This window comes from Thermobia domestica, chromosome 14, assembly GCF_964235325.1.
Source record: "Thermobia domestica chromosome 14, izTheDome1.hap1.1, whole genome shotgun sequence".
NCBI classification, from domain to species: domain Eukaryota; kingdom Metazoa; phylum Arthropoda; class Insecta; order Zygentoma; family Lepismatidae; genus Thermobia; species Thermobia domestica.
The window spans coordinates 18,007,587-18,024,765 of NC_137467.1; the positions used below are offsets into that span (position 1 = coordinate 18,007,587).

The 17,179-nt window shown below is 38.0% G+C and overlaps 1 protein-coding gene across 1 annotated transcript in view; it reads left to right on the plus strand.

The window, feature by feature from the left end:
- Window positions 1–17,179, plus strand: part of larp (La related protein) — a 223,222-nt gene that overhangs the window by 20,782 nt on the left and 185,261 nt on the right. The window lies entirely within an intron of this gene.

The following is a 17,179-nucleotide window of genomic DNA, read 5'->3' on the forward strand; positions in this document are numbered from 1 at the left end:
CAACGCAAGTAAGTCGGACGGGCAAACCCACATCTAAAGTAATTTAATATTTAATATTCTGGTCATGATCTGATGGATCTCAATTGAATTGGAAGAAAATTACGAGAAATTGGAAATTTGACTATTCCCCCCCCCCCCCAGAAGCTTTTATTTAAAAAGAAAAAAAATGCTTAAATAAGCACCCTGTGTTCAGCAGTTATGTTTAATAATGTCTGGGTATTTTTCGAAAATTAAGTTTATCTGCTGACAGCGTATGTACTGCTGCTGATTTGTATGTGTCTACACTAACAACTCTTGTTCTACACTAACAACTGACCTATAATAATAATAATAATAATAATTATAAACTCTAAGATTAAACACACAAGCCACAGATTGTGGATGTTTGTAGTGGACTTACGGAAATCATTAGTTCAGTTTTCTATATCCGGAATTACCCATTTTATTTTTTCCCCCTTGGCATTAGTTATCTTTACCAGCGAATGACTAATGACTTTCTGTCCATTGACCTTCAGATGACACCATTTGTCTGAATGCCTTTTTAATTACTAAAGAAATAAAGATTTTTAAAGACATAATTTTTGTGATTAAGTTTATTATTTTTTTTTTTCAATCTGTTTTCTGAAGTTTGTCTAAAGAAATAATTTCAGTTTTAAGAGATACAGAACAATTCCTAAATATATTACGTTGTTACTGATACTGAGCATAATATGGAACTAGTGAATAAGTGATTCATTTTGTTGACTCTGTTGGTTTGATATTCTGTGATACAATGTTCCAAGTTTTCTTTCACTGACAATAGGCCGTATTAATTAGAACTCATTATATAGCGTCGTTTCGTACAGTAATGGTTGCATTTTAAAGTGTCGTAATGCGGCCGTTGTAACGACGCATTGTTAACCTCAATTGCGTTTTTTTTTTTTTTTTTTTTTTAAGGATATACCATATATTACAAGATAAATCGTTGAGAAGATTGAGGCATTCGTTTCAATTTGACATTCGTGTTCATTAACTACTGGATACTTTCAAATATTTAGGATCAATATTAACAGACGAAAATCATATTCACGAAGAAATTAAATGCCGACTAAAAGCAGGGAATTCGTGTTACTATTCGATTCAAAATCTCTTGTCGTCGCGAATTCTGTCGAAGAATTTGAAGCTTAAAATATATAAAACGATAATCATGCCTGTTGCTCTGTATGGTTGCGAAACATGGTCACTTACTCTGAGGGAAGAACATAGACTGAAAGTATTTGAGAACAAGATCTTGAGAAGAATATTCGGACCCAAGAGGAACGAGAATGGGGAATGGCGGAAACTTCATAACGAGGAACTACATAGTTTATACGGTTTACCCAACATTGTTAGGGTCGTCAAGTCTAGGAGGCTTAGGTGGGCAGGCCATGTAGCTAGAATGGAAGAAAGTAGAAACGCTTTCAAAGTCTTGACTGGAAGACCCATAGGAAAACGACCATTAGGAAGACCTAGGCGCAGATGGGAGGATAATATTAAGATGGATCTCGCAGAGATAGGAATACAAAGTAGAAACTGGATGCAGTTAGCTAAGGATAGAAGTCAGTGGAGAGCTTTTGTGAACGCGGCATTGAACCTCCGGGTTCCATAGGCCATAGAGTTAGTTAGTTAGTTAGTTAGTTAGTTCATTAACTAAAGGAAAGTTGGTAACAAAATTTTATCAAATAATGAAAATGAAATTACAGAGCCAGTGGCGTATTTATGATTTTGTTTCGGGAGGGGCTTTGCCTGAAAATGTGAAAATTCTGCAAGATATTTTCATATACTTTACTATTGTAAGTAAGATTTCAGGGGGGGCTTAAGCCCAGAAGACCCCCGCTAAATACGCCACTGTACAGGACATTCTTTTCTCCTACATTTTACAAATAAAAAATGAAATATTACAGTTTTACGTCCCACGATTATGCCGGTTAGGCTAAAGGAGACGGTGATGATGAGAAATGAATGTAATGGTGGAATGAAGAAAGTGGGAGGAAACGGGAGAACCCCGAGAAAACCCACGGACACGGTGTTTGTTCTCCACGAAGTTCACTTGACGCGATCTGGGATCGAACTAGGGGCTCCATGCACCAGAGGTAAACGCTCTGCTACTGAGCCATTGCGACCCCCCATTTCACAGTTAGAATATGAGTGACTGTTAGAGTATGTGCGTTATGTTAGAACATAAACAGTAAACAAATACGTTACTTAAGTGAATTCCTTTACATATTCAATACATTTGGATCAGTTCTGAAAGAACAGAGAATTGCCAACGAACGAAATATTTTTAGTATTAAAAATAGTTTTCTCGGAAATCCATACGTGAGCGTTTAGTCTCAATCATCTCATTTTGTTTTTCTCCATGTGATTTATCTTGCCTTTGGAGAATATTATACAGTAGTTAACAAGTAACATTGTTTCATCTACAGTGGAGAGTTTGGGTTTGTCACAGTACATCTTAGCAAGCCATCCTGTAGAAGCGCCTGTATATAACGCAACCAACCTTGCCCGGCTGATGTGCGGGTTGCAGCTCTATCAGGATGTCGTAGTCTCATAGAAATACATGGAGACTTTTTTTTTTTCTCTTTCTCGCAGGCCCAAGCTTCAGTGCATTCTGATAATAATTTTATTATTCACAAAGAAAATAAGGAAGATTTGTTTCGTAGAAACAAATAGTTTATAAATTTGTTAACACAAAAATATTGAGTACGGGATCATACATGTTGACGACTAAAATTTCAGATTTCGAAAGTGTGGCACTTAGTATGCTCCCTTGCTCCTTACGGGGTTAAAGGATATCTTGGGGTTAACTGGATAGACCACCTTCACAAACTAACTCAATTCTTAACTTGTGACGCTGTACGTCGTCTCAAAATTCATGGTTATCCAAAAGTAGTTGCTGAGATTTTCTGTCCCGGACGGACGGACACACAGGCAGAAAGAACACATGTGTAAAAGAAATCTTTAAGTTTTACGTCCCACGTTTATACCGGATGATGAGAAATGAAAGGAATGGTGGAATGAAGAAAGTGGGAGGAAACAGGAGAACCCCGAGGAAATCGACGCACACGATGTTTGCCCACTACAGAATCCACTTGGCGCAAGCTGGGATCGAACTAGGGACCTTAAGCACCAAAGGTGAACGTTCTACCACTTAGCCACCGCGTCCCCAAATGTGTAAAGGAGTTAGATTGCTGATCCAAACTTCGTAACTTGGAAAAATATAACTAAAAGAGGATTTTTGCTCAGAAAATCCACGAAAACTTATTGGACGGAGAAAATCGTGTTGGCGCACGTCAGCTTTTTGTTTCAAATTTATTATTGTATTTGTTTCCATATAGTGTATAATGAGTTTGCAAACTATTGTGAATTGTTAATATTATGTTTTCTTTTTCGACATAGTGAAACAAAAGTGAACTTTACTCGGATATGAAGATGATTTTTTTAAATTTTTTATTATTATTTAAATAGTTCGTTGCTCGCATTGCTATGGCTTGCTGCCGGTTGGAAAAAGTATTGTTGTGTTGTAATGACTTTATATTAATGCTGGTTAAAAGTCAGGGCGTAACTTAATGCGTTATGGTAATGTGAATTCGGTCACCTGAACGGCGGTAGCGGAAGCGAATCAAACTTCCTATTTAAAATAATTGTGCAGTTTTCTCTTTATTTCATGAATGTGACAAGTAATCTCAGATACAATGCATTTGGTAGAAATATTTCTGAATTGATTCTTCACTTTTAACTGGAAAAATACTTTCTTAACCTTTTGTCTACCATATTGAGTGTGTTACGGTATAGATGGTACCTTTGATATGGATCTTTCATTATTTTTGTAAAAACTTTAAGAAAATCGATGGTGGTTGTTGCTTTGAGTTTAAATTTCTCTTTCGCCCCCGAGGCATTTGATTGGATTACATTAGTCATAAATTGCAATACTTCATACAGACAATTCCACCAGCATGCCTTCTTGGACTGACCAGTTATGTATTTATCATTGTTGTCATCTTTTGGTTGATTGGTTTGGGGTTTAATACCCTGCTGAGCATCTAGGCTGTATCAAGCGTGGACCTATAGCTTAACATGAGATCTGATCCAAATTACATCCTACCGGGAATCGAACTTGGGTATACTTTATCAAAGGCGCATACGCAGATTGTATAGCCATGAGCTCGGCATACTTTGCCGCTTCTTTCTTATCGTTTATATAACTAGGAAAAATATATGCCATCCAGAGAAGATAATGTCTATTAATAATTTATAAAGTAACTAATTAACTCGATCGCCTATGGAACCTGAAGGTTCAATGCAGCGTTCACAAAAGCTCTCCATTGACTCCTGTCCTTAGCCAACTGGATCCAGTTTCTACTTTATTTCGGCTAGATCTATTTGGATATCGTCCTCCCATCTGCGCCTAGGTCCTCCTAATGGCAGTTTTCCGATTGGTCTTCCAGTTAAAACTTTGAAAGCGTTCATACTTGCTACCATTCTGGCTATATGACCTGCCCAACTGATCCTCCTAGATTTGATGACCCTAACAATGTTTGGTAAACCGTAGTTCCTTGTTATGAAGTTTCCGCTGTTCGCTTTTCCCGTTCCTTTTGGGTGCGAATATTCGTCTCAATACTTTGTCTGCGTTCTTTCCTCAGAATAAGCGACCATGTTTCGCAACGATACAGCACAATAGGCATGATTATTCTTTTATATCTTTTAGGCTTCAAATTCCTCGACAGAATTCGCGACGACGAAAGATTAATACTTTATTTATCTTAAAATATTGTAAAAATTCAACCAAGGCCATTATGCGTGGAATTGTAAAGGAGAGCTTATGATCTGGCCGTGGGGTTTTATCTTGGTTTTGATCCCAGCAGTCTCTTAGATGAATTTCTAAGATTACAGACAGGATATCAATTAACAAATGCTGCGCATTGTATTAGAAATTGTTGCTACCCAGCTTGTGAATGTGAATTGGACTAGTTTCCGAAACGTAACTTGCACGCACGCGAGTCATTGCAATTGTTTCGCAATATCGTTTTTGTTTACGGTATTTTCTAATAGTAGTTGTTCCAGTTTGGATTGCGTATGAGGTAATGAGAGTGGATAGTTGCAGAGGGAGTGGGTGTCTGGTTATGCGAGAATACGTCAACGACTGGTTTTACTGTATCGCCTGAGGGCCGGGCTGGGTTTGAACTTCATCCAGCGAAGGCCAGCTTCCGGCCACTTGGCTTGGGCTCAGCTGCCTTCTCCGTCGCTACATGATGTGAATAGTAAAAGATGGTGGGTTTTTCTCTTTCTCCGCGCTTAGGCAGGTCCACCTTCTAAGCGATGTCCTTGAGAAGTATATTGGTCAGTAGGAACAGAAAAGAGAATTTACATCTAGAGAATCCTGTTTAATTTAGTTGTTTAAAAGCCAACAGCGGTGCCTCATTTCAAAGTTTTTCTTTTCTTTTCTTTCTTTCTTTGAAAGTAGTTAAATAGGTAGACTGTTTAGTAGAGTTGACTTTTGTTCTTTTATACAAAGCCGACATGATGAACGCGTTAACGCTTAAAAATAACCAGATCAAAAGTCTTGTTCTGGAAGTATACTGGTTAGTGCAGTCATGAAAAAACACGCATATTTTATGTTCTGCTCGATTTTTTCTTGTGTCCGCGCTAATTTATGAAATCAGTTTTCTGCCAAATATGATTGAATTTGCGAGAGGATTGAAGTAATTACAGCATAAGTTCACACCTTGTTTGATCCCAGATTTTATTACTTGTACAGGGGTCTGTCCGTCACGAAATCAGAAAACGGCCGTGAGTCACGAAATTTAGCTTTTGGGTCACGATTTTATTATTATTATTATTTGTACAAATATAAGTACAGACTGAAAACTTTAGTTCTATAAAACATCAAAATTCACCACCAAAAATATCTGTGGTCGACTTTAGACGATACCAAATCGCTAGCAAAGCACGCTTCTATCATATGCATGAAAATTCGGCCTAATTCGCACCCAAATTTTCATTGATAATGTTATGAAATTTTATGGTTTGGTAAAGAAATGGTCACGAAATTTTATTTTGGAATTTTAGTAGACACCCTGTTGTAGTTTTTTGTGGTTTAGCAAATAAATTAACAAAATCGTAAATAGTGGGTGTACAAATATTAAAGTTTGACATTTAGTTTTGTATTAACGATAGCGTGTTATTTTAGTAGTGTCATCATCATCTTCCTCTCCTCAACAACAGCTCTCCCAAGAGAGAGAGAGACGTTTTAATACTTTCATAAGGTCTCTTCTTCGTAACTGCATCTAGTTATTGTATCCTTTGTCTTCCTCTTCCTGTTTTTCCTTCTGCCTTTCCCTCTATCAACACGGTGATCCAATTGGAGTATCGAATAAGATGACCAAGCATGCTGTTTCTTCTTTTTCCTATTATCTTCATGATCTGTCGTCCTTCATTAGCTTCCTTTAATACATCTTCATTCCTTTACCTTTCGGTCCATGATATGAGCTGCATTCTGCGCCAACACCACATTTCAAATGCTCCCAGCTTGAATATTTCAGCTTTTCTCAATGTCCACATCCCTGATCGGTAAAGCGCCACGCTCCATACCAGGATATTAATATATCGTTTACGAACGTCCAAGGACACATTCCTTGATATTAGCAGCCCTCTTGTCCTATTGAATGCTTGTTTAGCCTGTACTATTCTGGAACTTGCATCTTGTTCACTTCTTCCGTCCGAGGATATTGGACTTCCTAAATAGGGGAACGTCTGTCTTCGATTTTCTCTTCCTCTAGCCATACGTTTGAACCTTCCTGTCCTGTTCTTATGCACTTTATCACTGATTTTCGTCTTAACTATCTTCATTTAGCAAGTTTTTTTTTTTTTTTTTTTTTTTTCAGTTTGTCGTTCAGTGTCATAATAAATACTTACATGTTAGTGGAGGTATAGTTTAGTATCATTTCATGTTAATATATTTTTTTTTTCTCAGAAATGGAACATGAGGTTTTACTCTCAAGGATTAAGGAAATATCTGGCTTATATTTTTAATGTTCTATCCCATTTCATGCTGCAAATATTGTATAATCAATAGTTATGTTCTGCTACTTAACTGCATTCTCTCTGGCATATTCAGAATATAAATAAATAAACTGTTCCTGGACACTAAAATTACCAATTATTATTATTATTGTAGGCGACGAACGACATTTTTTTTTTTACCGTCATAAAAATTAGTTTCTTGAAAGCTGCATGAGAAGTTACCAGCTCAGCTCGATGCAGGGGCGTACTCACGGGGTTCACCGGGCCCGTCCCTCCAAAAAATTTTCTAACTCAACATACGTTTATACACATTGTCAATAAAACTATACTTGTTTAACAGGGAAATGATCGATATAGCATGGAAATTTGATCTTACACTTCATCTGTACTCTTTCTATTATGAAAACAATTTAGTTCTGTCATTTTTTCTAAAAATATAGGTGAAAGTATTTTACAATTACTTATGATCGTTTCGGGTGCAGAATAATACGCGTACAATACTACATAGACGTAGTGACTTATAGTATTGGAAGCCCCTCCCAATAAATATTTCTTAGTGCGCGCCTGGCTCGATGTGATATATGCCGCACCTTTATTATAGTTAAGTAAAATAATTTGTCATAATTTTGGGCTATAGCTTATCTCATTAACTATACAGTGTACTCTCGTCTTCCGGGAGCCTTAATGAGAAGATTGATGAGAATTTCACCTCAATAGGCAGCGTGGTTAATGTATATCACCAGATTTTTGGTTTACAACAACAAAAATCTCTAAAATTTGGTCACTTTGTTTATGTTAGTGACTATAGATGGGTACAGTCATGTCCAAACTTATTGTCGCATGTCTATAAATATGTTGTTGAGTTGATTTTCAGTTTAACGTCCCGTTCAGCAACGAGGCTATATGAGACGTGGACCTACTGATTAACGTGGAATCCGAACCACATGAGCTCCCGCCGGGAATCGAACCCGAGTCTCCCACGCCAAAGAAAATATGTTGTTGTAGGGATATAATTGAATAACGAATTCGCCCGGTATTTTTTATAATGTTAGTATGTGTATAATCGGCAAAGATATGTATGTGGGAAATTTCACGTCAAAAGAGGAGTAAATAACAACAATAAAACGAAAATAAAGCTTTATTGCCCATTTAGCAATATTTTGTTTTACTCATGCTATTTTTCGTATTTATAATTGTTTTCCTATGCATTATTAAATTATATTCTTACAAGAAGACAGTTATACATATGCGACAATCATTTTGGACGTGAGTGTACTTGTATCATCTTCAGACATTTTTGTTTTTTCGTTAAGCGCTAATATTTGTGTAAGTTCGTATGATGGTGTTTCTGTTTTTCCTAAGCTAAAGGAAGGGATGACAAATCAATGCCGTTATTGAAGTAAATGGTGAAGAGACAATAGCGCAGCAAATGTAATGTATATATAAAAAAAATGTGCTGCTTTATTCTCTAAAACCTCAATAGTATTGGCTAGTATTTGTGCGTAATAATTTCATGAAGTTCTTTATACCTTTAATAGTCTATTGTAACCACATTTTGATTTTCAGTGTTCTAGAACTCCATATTTGTTGTATGAATTCAATTATTTGGTTACCTTGCGTACAACGTCTTAAATTACATGAACAAAGAAAAAGAATGGGCTGATTTAATAGAATAAACAATTACCGTAGATACGGGCTACTTGGACCCAATTTTGCAACAAATTCGTTCTTTCGGCCTATTTTCATCCACGAAAACTCGAAAGTTATTGTCATAACCCATATTAAGTGAAACTACAGGCTTTATTGCACATATCGAGAACAGTTTAAGTTACATATATTGAAAACAAAGCACAGGCTATTATTGTAAAAAATGGGTCCAAGTAAGACTCGCGTTCGGGCTACTTGAACCCACCCCCATATTTTCCTACAGAAAACCATTGAAATCTGCTCTGAGACTAACAGTAAGTAGGACGTAGGTGTTCCAAGAACAATACTTTTTCATTTACTGCAAACCACAAACAGAACATTTTAAGAGGTACTATCAAATATAATGATTGTAATAGCTGATTACGTTTTCTTCTGCACCTGCACGAGCCCTATCTATATTAGCAGCGAATCTAGTCGTTGACTGGAGGTGCATTTTCTAAAATAACTTCATTCAATCTCGACTGGGAAGATTGTCTTAGAAAGCAATGACAGTTCTCCCATGCATGGCAAAATAGGACTTCACAATAAATCTGAAATCAAGTTAATTAACGAGGAATCCGAAATCACAAACTCTATCAAGATGACTAGCGAAGGCTAATTCTTCTTCTTCAGTGAACACTTTCAGATGGCCCGGATTCTGCCTTGACCTATTCTTTAATCTTCTTTCTATGGTGGAACGACTTATCTTGAAGTGAGCTTCTGTTTCTTTTCGCGACATTTTCCCCAACTGAATTGCTGGTAAACATTCTTCAAGCTGTTATGAAAAATCAGCATATTTTCGACCTGCAGGCAATCTTTTATATTGATGTACCATTTTGAACCGGTATCCTTAAGGAAACAATGAAAAGTCCTTACTTGTGTGACACGTGACAACAGACCTTTATTTTTTATTGATAAAGATAACAAAGGATGGGGTGGGATAAAGATAACAAAAGATGTGGGACAAAATATCCATGTTTTCCAGGTCATATGTACACACTTCATATCCTGTATAATGCAATTACGAACACATCTTATTGTTTATGAGAAAGTTTACCATGTCAATTTCATTAACCTATATGTAACTACTTATGTGTTTACTTAGCATTGGTTCCACTTCCTTGCAAATAGTGTCCACACATAAAAGTTTGGCGCTCAATAAATACACTCTTTTCGTCAACGACCTTTCTCACCAATGCTGCTCAATCATAGCCTACCACAGAACTAGTTTCAATGTGTGTACACCTGCATTTTGATCCCATCTAACGGATCTAACTCTGAACTCACTCATTATTGCATTGCATATGTGACTTGAAACGAGTTTTTGGTATGGGTCCAAGTAGCCCGCATTTACGGTATATTTTAACTGCGTATTCTTTGTTCAATTCATTGGAATGGATTAGGAACAATAACTCTGACCTTGAAGCTTCAGTCTAGTTTAACATATAGTTCTTACCGTTGGAGAACTTAACCCCATAAATGTGTTCTTCAATTTCGCTCACTCTCATGTGAGGATTCTGAAGTAATTTGAGATTGAGAACGGTTGTCGTTGCGTGAGGATATTAAGGCAAAAGTGCTGGAGAGAAGTTGAAGACATGTATATGATTATTACAATATAATCTGGCTAATCCGGCCATTTCTTGCAAAGAGGGATGCTGGATTAGCGAAAATGCCAATTCATTGAGTGTCTGAAATTGAATCACAGAAAAACAATAGAGAAACTTAATGATTGAGATTGTACGTAGATTATCACTTAGTAGGAAGCATCCCCCAAATTTCCAGTTGAAACTAGTGGTGGGCACAAAAACCGGTTTTCACCGAAACCGGTTTCGGTTTTCTTTAAAACCGGTTCGGTTTTTCACCGAAACCGGTTATCGGTTTTCTCCAAAACCGGTTCGGTTTTTTACATACCGATTCCGTTTTTTTTTTCAAATTTGTTCTATTTCTGACCAGAATGGTGTTTTGTTCTCCGGAAACCGAATCCATTTCCACAGAAATAGTTTTGTGTTTTCGAAAAGATTTCACCGAAACCGGTTTTGGAGAAAACCGAAATGACGGTTTTTCAGGTTTCGGTTTTTATATTTGGTCTAGGAATTAATTCGTGCGGTTGGTACGCACACATCGAAGCTGTAGTACAAACACAAAATACATAAATACCTTAAGAAAAATATTGTCCATCGCTAGCCACCACTTTCGCCCATCTGTCAGGCAATGTACGGATTCCGTGGCGAAAGAAGTCCTCATCCTTGGAAGCGATCCAGTCAGAGACCCATGTTTCGATATCTTCTGAAGAAGTAAACCGGTGTCCAATCAAATCGTTGTTCATGCAATCGAACAAGTAGTAGTCCGAAGGAGCAACTTCTGGTGAATACGGCGGGTGGGGTAAAACTTTCCATCCGACATTTTCTAAATAGGTTTTGACTGGTTTTGCGACATGTGGGCAAGCGTTATCATGTTGAACAATAAGTTTATCATGTCTGTTCTCCCATTCTGGTCGTGTTCTGGCCAGAGCTTGCTTCAAACTCATTAATTGTCGTCGATAACGTTCTCCATTCATAGTTTCACCCGGTTGCAGCAGCTCATAGTACACCACACCTTTCATATCCCACCATATGCACAGCATAACCTTTGCACAGTGAATATCTCGTTTTGGTTGTGATGGACCTGGTTCACCTGGTTTCACCCAGGCCTTTTTTCGTTTAGGGTTCTCGTAATGGATCCACTTCTCATCACCCGTAATAATTCGATGCAGAAACCCCTTTCTGCTCTGTCGTTGAAGCAGCAATTCGCAAATGGTTTTTCGTCTTTCAACGTCTCTGTCTTTCAATTCATGTGGAACCGAATGTGACATCTTTTGAATCATTCCCATGGCTTTCAAGCGTTTGGAGACTGTTGTTTGATCAACGCCTAATGCTGCTGCAAGTTGTTCCTGCGTTTGACACGAATCCTGCTCGAGCAATGCTGTCAATTCTTCGTCTTGAAATTTTTTTGGCTGTCCAGCTCGCTCTTGGTCTGCCAAGCCGAAATCACCACTTCTAAACCGTGCAAACCACTTCTGACACGTTCGCTCAGCTATAGCATGGTCACCATACACTTCCACCAAAATACGATGACTTTCAGTCGCACTTTTCTGCATGTTAAAGTAATGCAGCAGGACACCCCGCAAAAACACTTTATCAGGCACAAATTGCGCCATGTTCACTTAACTACAAACTGGTGTTGTTGACGCTTTAATCCACTGCCCTATACTACGAACGATACGCGATGACAGGGGTTTGCAACACATGTGTGGATACACGGAACTGTGGGACGCTCCGTTCGTTGCGCCATCTCTTGTCCACCCGCACGAATTAATTCCTAGACCAAATAGAAACGGTTTTCGGTTTTTATAAAAACCGGTTTTACCCATCCCTAGTTGAGACAGTGGAAGATGCTCGACTTCGGCGTGCGTTATCACGCAATCGCTTTAGAAGTAACAATATACGGAAGTTACAGTACTACTATATATATTTTTCCACTACTACAGCAGGGCGCAAAATTTCAAAGTCAGACGCACTCGTCAATCCAAAACTGATGGTCGCCAGTATCTCACGTACAAATTATGAAAGCCTCTTCCCCTCAAGCCTTTGGTTTGAGTAAGTAAGAGATTACATCAGGACATAACATTTCAAAACCAGACAATTTTATACAGGATAATCAACTTTGAATTGGACAAGTCATATCAGTGACAATTATTTTCTTACTCAGTCACAATTATTTTCGTACGAAACAGAAACTGTGCAGCGCTGTGAGTTGAACGCAGAAACCATCCCTACTGAATACTGGTCGCCAGCTCTAAATTTCTAGTCACCAATGGCGACCTGGCGACTGGAAATTTTGCGCCCTGGCTACAGTATAAACAAATAGTATCATTGATGTATTGTTGCAACGTTATGCGGCAGACCCAGATGTTGGAACCGAATTACTGAGAAGACAGACTACTAAGGACCGGATTAGCAATAGTCTACTGTGATAAGTATTTAGGCCTTTGACAGGTCCTGGAATTAATGAGGTGTCCTGGAAATGTTTCTCCCACGTTTCTTTATCTTCAGCTTCCTCTTTTAACTCCCAATATTGTCTTCTAGTTTTAAAATCATCGACCAATTTGTTCTTGTTCCTATTCCTCGCTTTCCTTCCATCTTTGCTTCTATGGTGGTGTGGTTGGTGAAGTCGCTAGACCATACTATACTCCGCGTCACCCAAATTGGCGTATGGCATCAGCCAATAAGCTCGGAGTGCGCTGTTACTAAACCTTCAGGAAGGAATCTGATCATTCATAGTTGATTTTGTTTGTATTTAAACAATTATGAATGATTAGAATCCTCCCTGAAGGTTTAGTAACAGCACACTGCGAGCTTGTTGGCTGACGTCATACGCCAATTCGGGTGGCGCGGAGTATAAAATGTGTAATTGGTTAGGTTATGAAGTCAACGCCCTTTCTGAAGTTTATTAGTGATTAATGGGTATGGTTAATTTCCTCATTAGCTTAGGTCGAACCTCCATTTTACTTGTTTAATGCTGGGTTTGAGGGATGAGTAGGTAGTGTATAGTTGAGGATAAGAGGTCAGCAGATCGGGGCATCGGGATGGCTCTGTAATCGAGCTCTCTAACGCGACGGTCTTATACTGTAAGCTAATTTGGCGACACGTGGAATCGAACTAGGGTCCACACGCGTCTGTTCTGAGCGCTCTATCATTGAGCCACCATGGTCGCAATATGTCTATTGAAATCGAGAGATGTAGTTGGCTAGCTTATTTTCCTTCAGTGGTGTTACTTATTCATTGCCCTCTGAAGGAGAGGACTAGCCTTCCTCCAGCAAGAGGCTCCCGTTGTTCATGGTTGAGTTTAAAGAGGGTGTGCTTCAGCTGTTGTTACACCTTCAAAATAAATCTCTGATTGGAAAAGAGACACAAATAAGCTCCTAAACCGGAGATCCTAAGACGTATGTTACGGGACTGCCTACAAGAGGAGAGAGCAGTACATAGTTGAATTCAAGAAGATCCAGTGTAGTGTTTCTACTCCCAGAGAAGGCAACAGGAAAGCGAAATTGAAAAGTGAAGCGTTGAGTATGTGGATAAAAATAACTTCTACAGAGAGAAACGAAAGATTCTTAATACCCGAAAAGATATTTTTGAACGTTTCTTGGAGTGGAAGAGAGAGAGAGAAACACACGCAAACGACGTCCTCTGAAATATTTGATTTGGATAAATGACTCGGCATCTGGAAAATGATCACATATGTTCTTCCTGTCAATAGTGTCACTTCTCTTTTCCGTTAATAAGCAAAATACGTGCATTTGTGTTTGGGCTTTTTTCTTATTATGCAAATTTACACTATATGACGTTGGGTACATTGAAATACTCATCATTTATAATAAGCATTCTGTGTATAGCACATTCTAAGCGACATGTGTGAGCATTTGACAAAAAGATACCTTGACTGTTTACTTATTAAGCAGGTCTGTTATCTGATAAATGTTACTACCAATATGTATCAATTTTTATAAATGTAAAAGACCCGATAGGGGAGAAGAAGAAAGTATCCTTCAATTGCAAATTTGGAGCAAAGTAATCGACCTTTGTTTCTTATTCGTAGAATATTTTAGTGCATCAGTTGTTTACGTGAAGGAACACGACATGCAAATAGTTGAATTTGGCCTATCTGCGAAAAGCAAAATAATGGTTTTGCAAAATTGTGTTCGCAGAACAAAACGAAAAGGGCTTCGTCCTATTTCTAATGCTGACAATTCTATTTTCCATTGTTTATAATGAGAATTCGCGCGCCAAATGTATTTCCAATGTTAACTATACGGGCATTCAGTTTTTCGGTGATTATTCCTCAATGGTATGTCCGTCCGATCGGGACATTCAACTTCTTACGGCACTCAGCGCGCGCGCTCGAATAACTGTCAGATTTGTTTAAGAGGCTTCATCCTGGCGAAATTAAAATACCGCTAATTTTACAGTAATTATGTGATATCTTCAAATAGATAAAAGATAATCGGAATGTGGAACAAGAGCGCCCTATACAATATTATTTTACATGAGAAACCGTTATCACAAGTCACCTAGTGGCTTTCCGTTTTCAGCCGTTTAGAAACGCGAAAATAAATGCTGATTTCAAAATGGCTCGAAATCGAAAGCAGATAAGTGAATCGTGATAACGGTTTCTCATGTAAAATAATATTGTCTAGGGCGCTCTTGTTCCACATTTCGATTATCTTTTATCTATTTGAAGATATCACTTAATTACTGTAAAATTAGCGGTATTTTAATTTCGCCGGGATGAAGCCTCTTAAGTATAGTTCAGGTATTTTGGAGAAGTATCCAGACAAACGAACACCTAAGTGGAGTAAAAAGGAGCTTGACTCCAATAAAATGAAGTTCCTAGTTTTGCGATCCACGGTTATGTCCTTTAGGCGAAAGGAGCCGGATGAAAGTGGATTATTATAAAATATTTGATGGACTGAAAATGTAGGAGGAGACAGGGCAACCCTGAGAAAATCCATAGACATCAGAAGCGAAACTGCTGAGAAATTGGCGAATTCGTGCACAGTTCTTCATTCACTTGCTACCTAAGAATAGGAAATCTTGGAAGTGATCAAATTAGCATTTTATTTTATAAGAATTTATTCCTATAATGTGGTGTGAACGAAAATTATTGTTGTACCCTCAAAAATCAACATTTTGGGCTGAAATTTAAGCTTATTTTTAGAAGTTACTTCACAAGGCAAATGTTACGCATATACGTGTTTTGAACAACTCAGTAAAAATGGTGAGGTGTTAATGAATACTAACTGGTTGTTGTTGTTTTACATTTAGTAGTGTTATCAGTCTTCTAACCAGTCGACTAACAGTACATTATGAAGCAAAGTCTGTACTGATAGCGTTAAGGGATTAATTTTCTTTTTTCTTTGATACGTCTAGTCATCGTGAGGAATCGTCCATACGCTTATAAGAGGTTTTGGGATTTAACATAGTATAATTGTGCCAGTTGATCCAAAGCACATGGGCTGAAAAATAGGTTCAAACAGTATTAATTAGACTTTCATCACATTGATTAGATAGTAGAGAAAGGTCCACAGAAGACAGATATGTATAAGAGGTGGAAAAACTAAGTGTATATCGTTCGCAGATGATATTACGCTTAAAAAGAAGAATGTCAGAAGTTAGAAAACTGGAGGAAAAGATGCGAAGTGTATGGGATGGAAATAAACGTGAGAAATTCAGAAGGAATGATGATTTGGAACGAACGGTGGGTATCATATATATGGAAATAAGAGGGGAAAAAATTAGAACAGGTGACTAGTTAGAAGTACCTGAGTATTATTAGTGAAGACAACAAGTGTGAACGCAAAATAATCGCAAGGATAGGAATAACGAAAGAAGAGTCTGTTGTATTGGATCTTTGAGTCAAGAGTCAAGGAAAAGAAGATGCACAAATGCTTCGTATGGGTTATACTTGTGAGGCAGAACATGAACTGTACGCGGAAAGACGGGAAAGGATGATTGGGAAATACGAATATGGAGAACAATAGGGAAAATTAGTGTGGTCGAACAGAAAACGAATGAGGAAGAGTAGGAAAGAAAGAAACCGTTTTAGATGAGAAAGGCTCTAACATTGGTTGAAAAGAAACCGTATCATGAACGACGTGGCAGAAGATACAGTGGGAAGGAAAAAGAGGAAGGTGGAAGAGGCTATAGTTGTTGGATGATATTAAAACAGAAAATTCCTACGCGAAGACTAAGGTGTTTATGAAGACTGGTGTATAGAATTTCTCAGTTTGGAAAGTGAGCTGCCGGTAATGGTGGGAGGATACGTGCGATGATCAGTACAATGATCGCAGACATTGAGTCATATTCCGCACACGCACCAAGCGTAGATAATTTTATTCTGAAGTGGGTTTAAAATGCACGAATATCAAACTACAGTATACGCACCCATGATCATGTGGCTACTTAACTAGTGAAAATATGCTTATAATATTGTGAGTGCAAACACAAAGACTGACTATCCTCTATTCACCTGATCCCAGATACACACACACGTAACTAAGTAACTGACCCTGAATCTGACAATTTGTTGTTTGGCTCTCAGCTGAAAAACGCTCTGGGGGTCTTTTTATTGCCTTTTTTACGCAGCGTTAATCCACAAACAGAAAATTAAAAATAGATATCACACTCGGACGCTGCCAAGTCGCGCAATATATACTGTATATAATAAAATCTATTGCTAACAGAGGCTTGGCAGTTACTTCTGTACGTAACTTCTTCTACTCATGTATATGATCCACTGAAAGATTATTTCGTCCATCATTTCCTTCCCCTTCCTATTTTTGTCAACGTCTTTCCTTGGTAAGACTGGGAGTTGTGAAGTAAAGCACCGAAAAAGGCAGCCAAAATGGCAAAGTAAA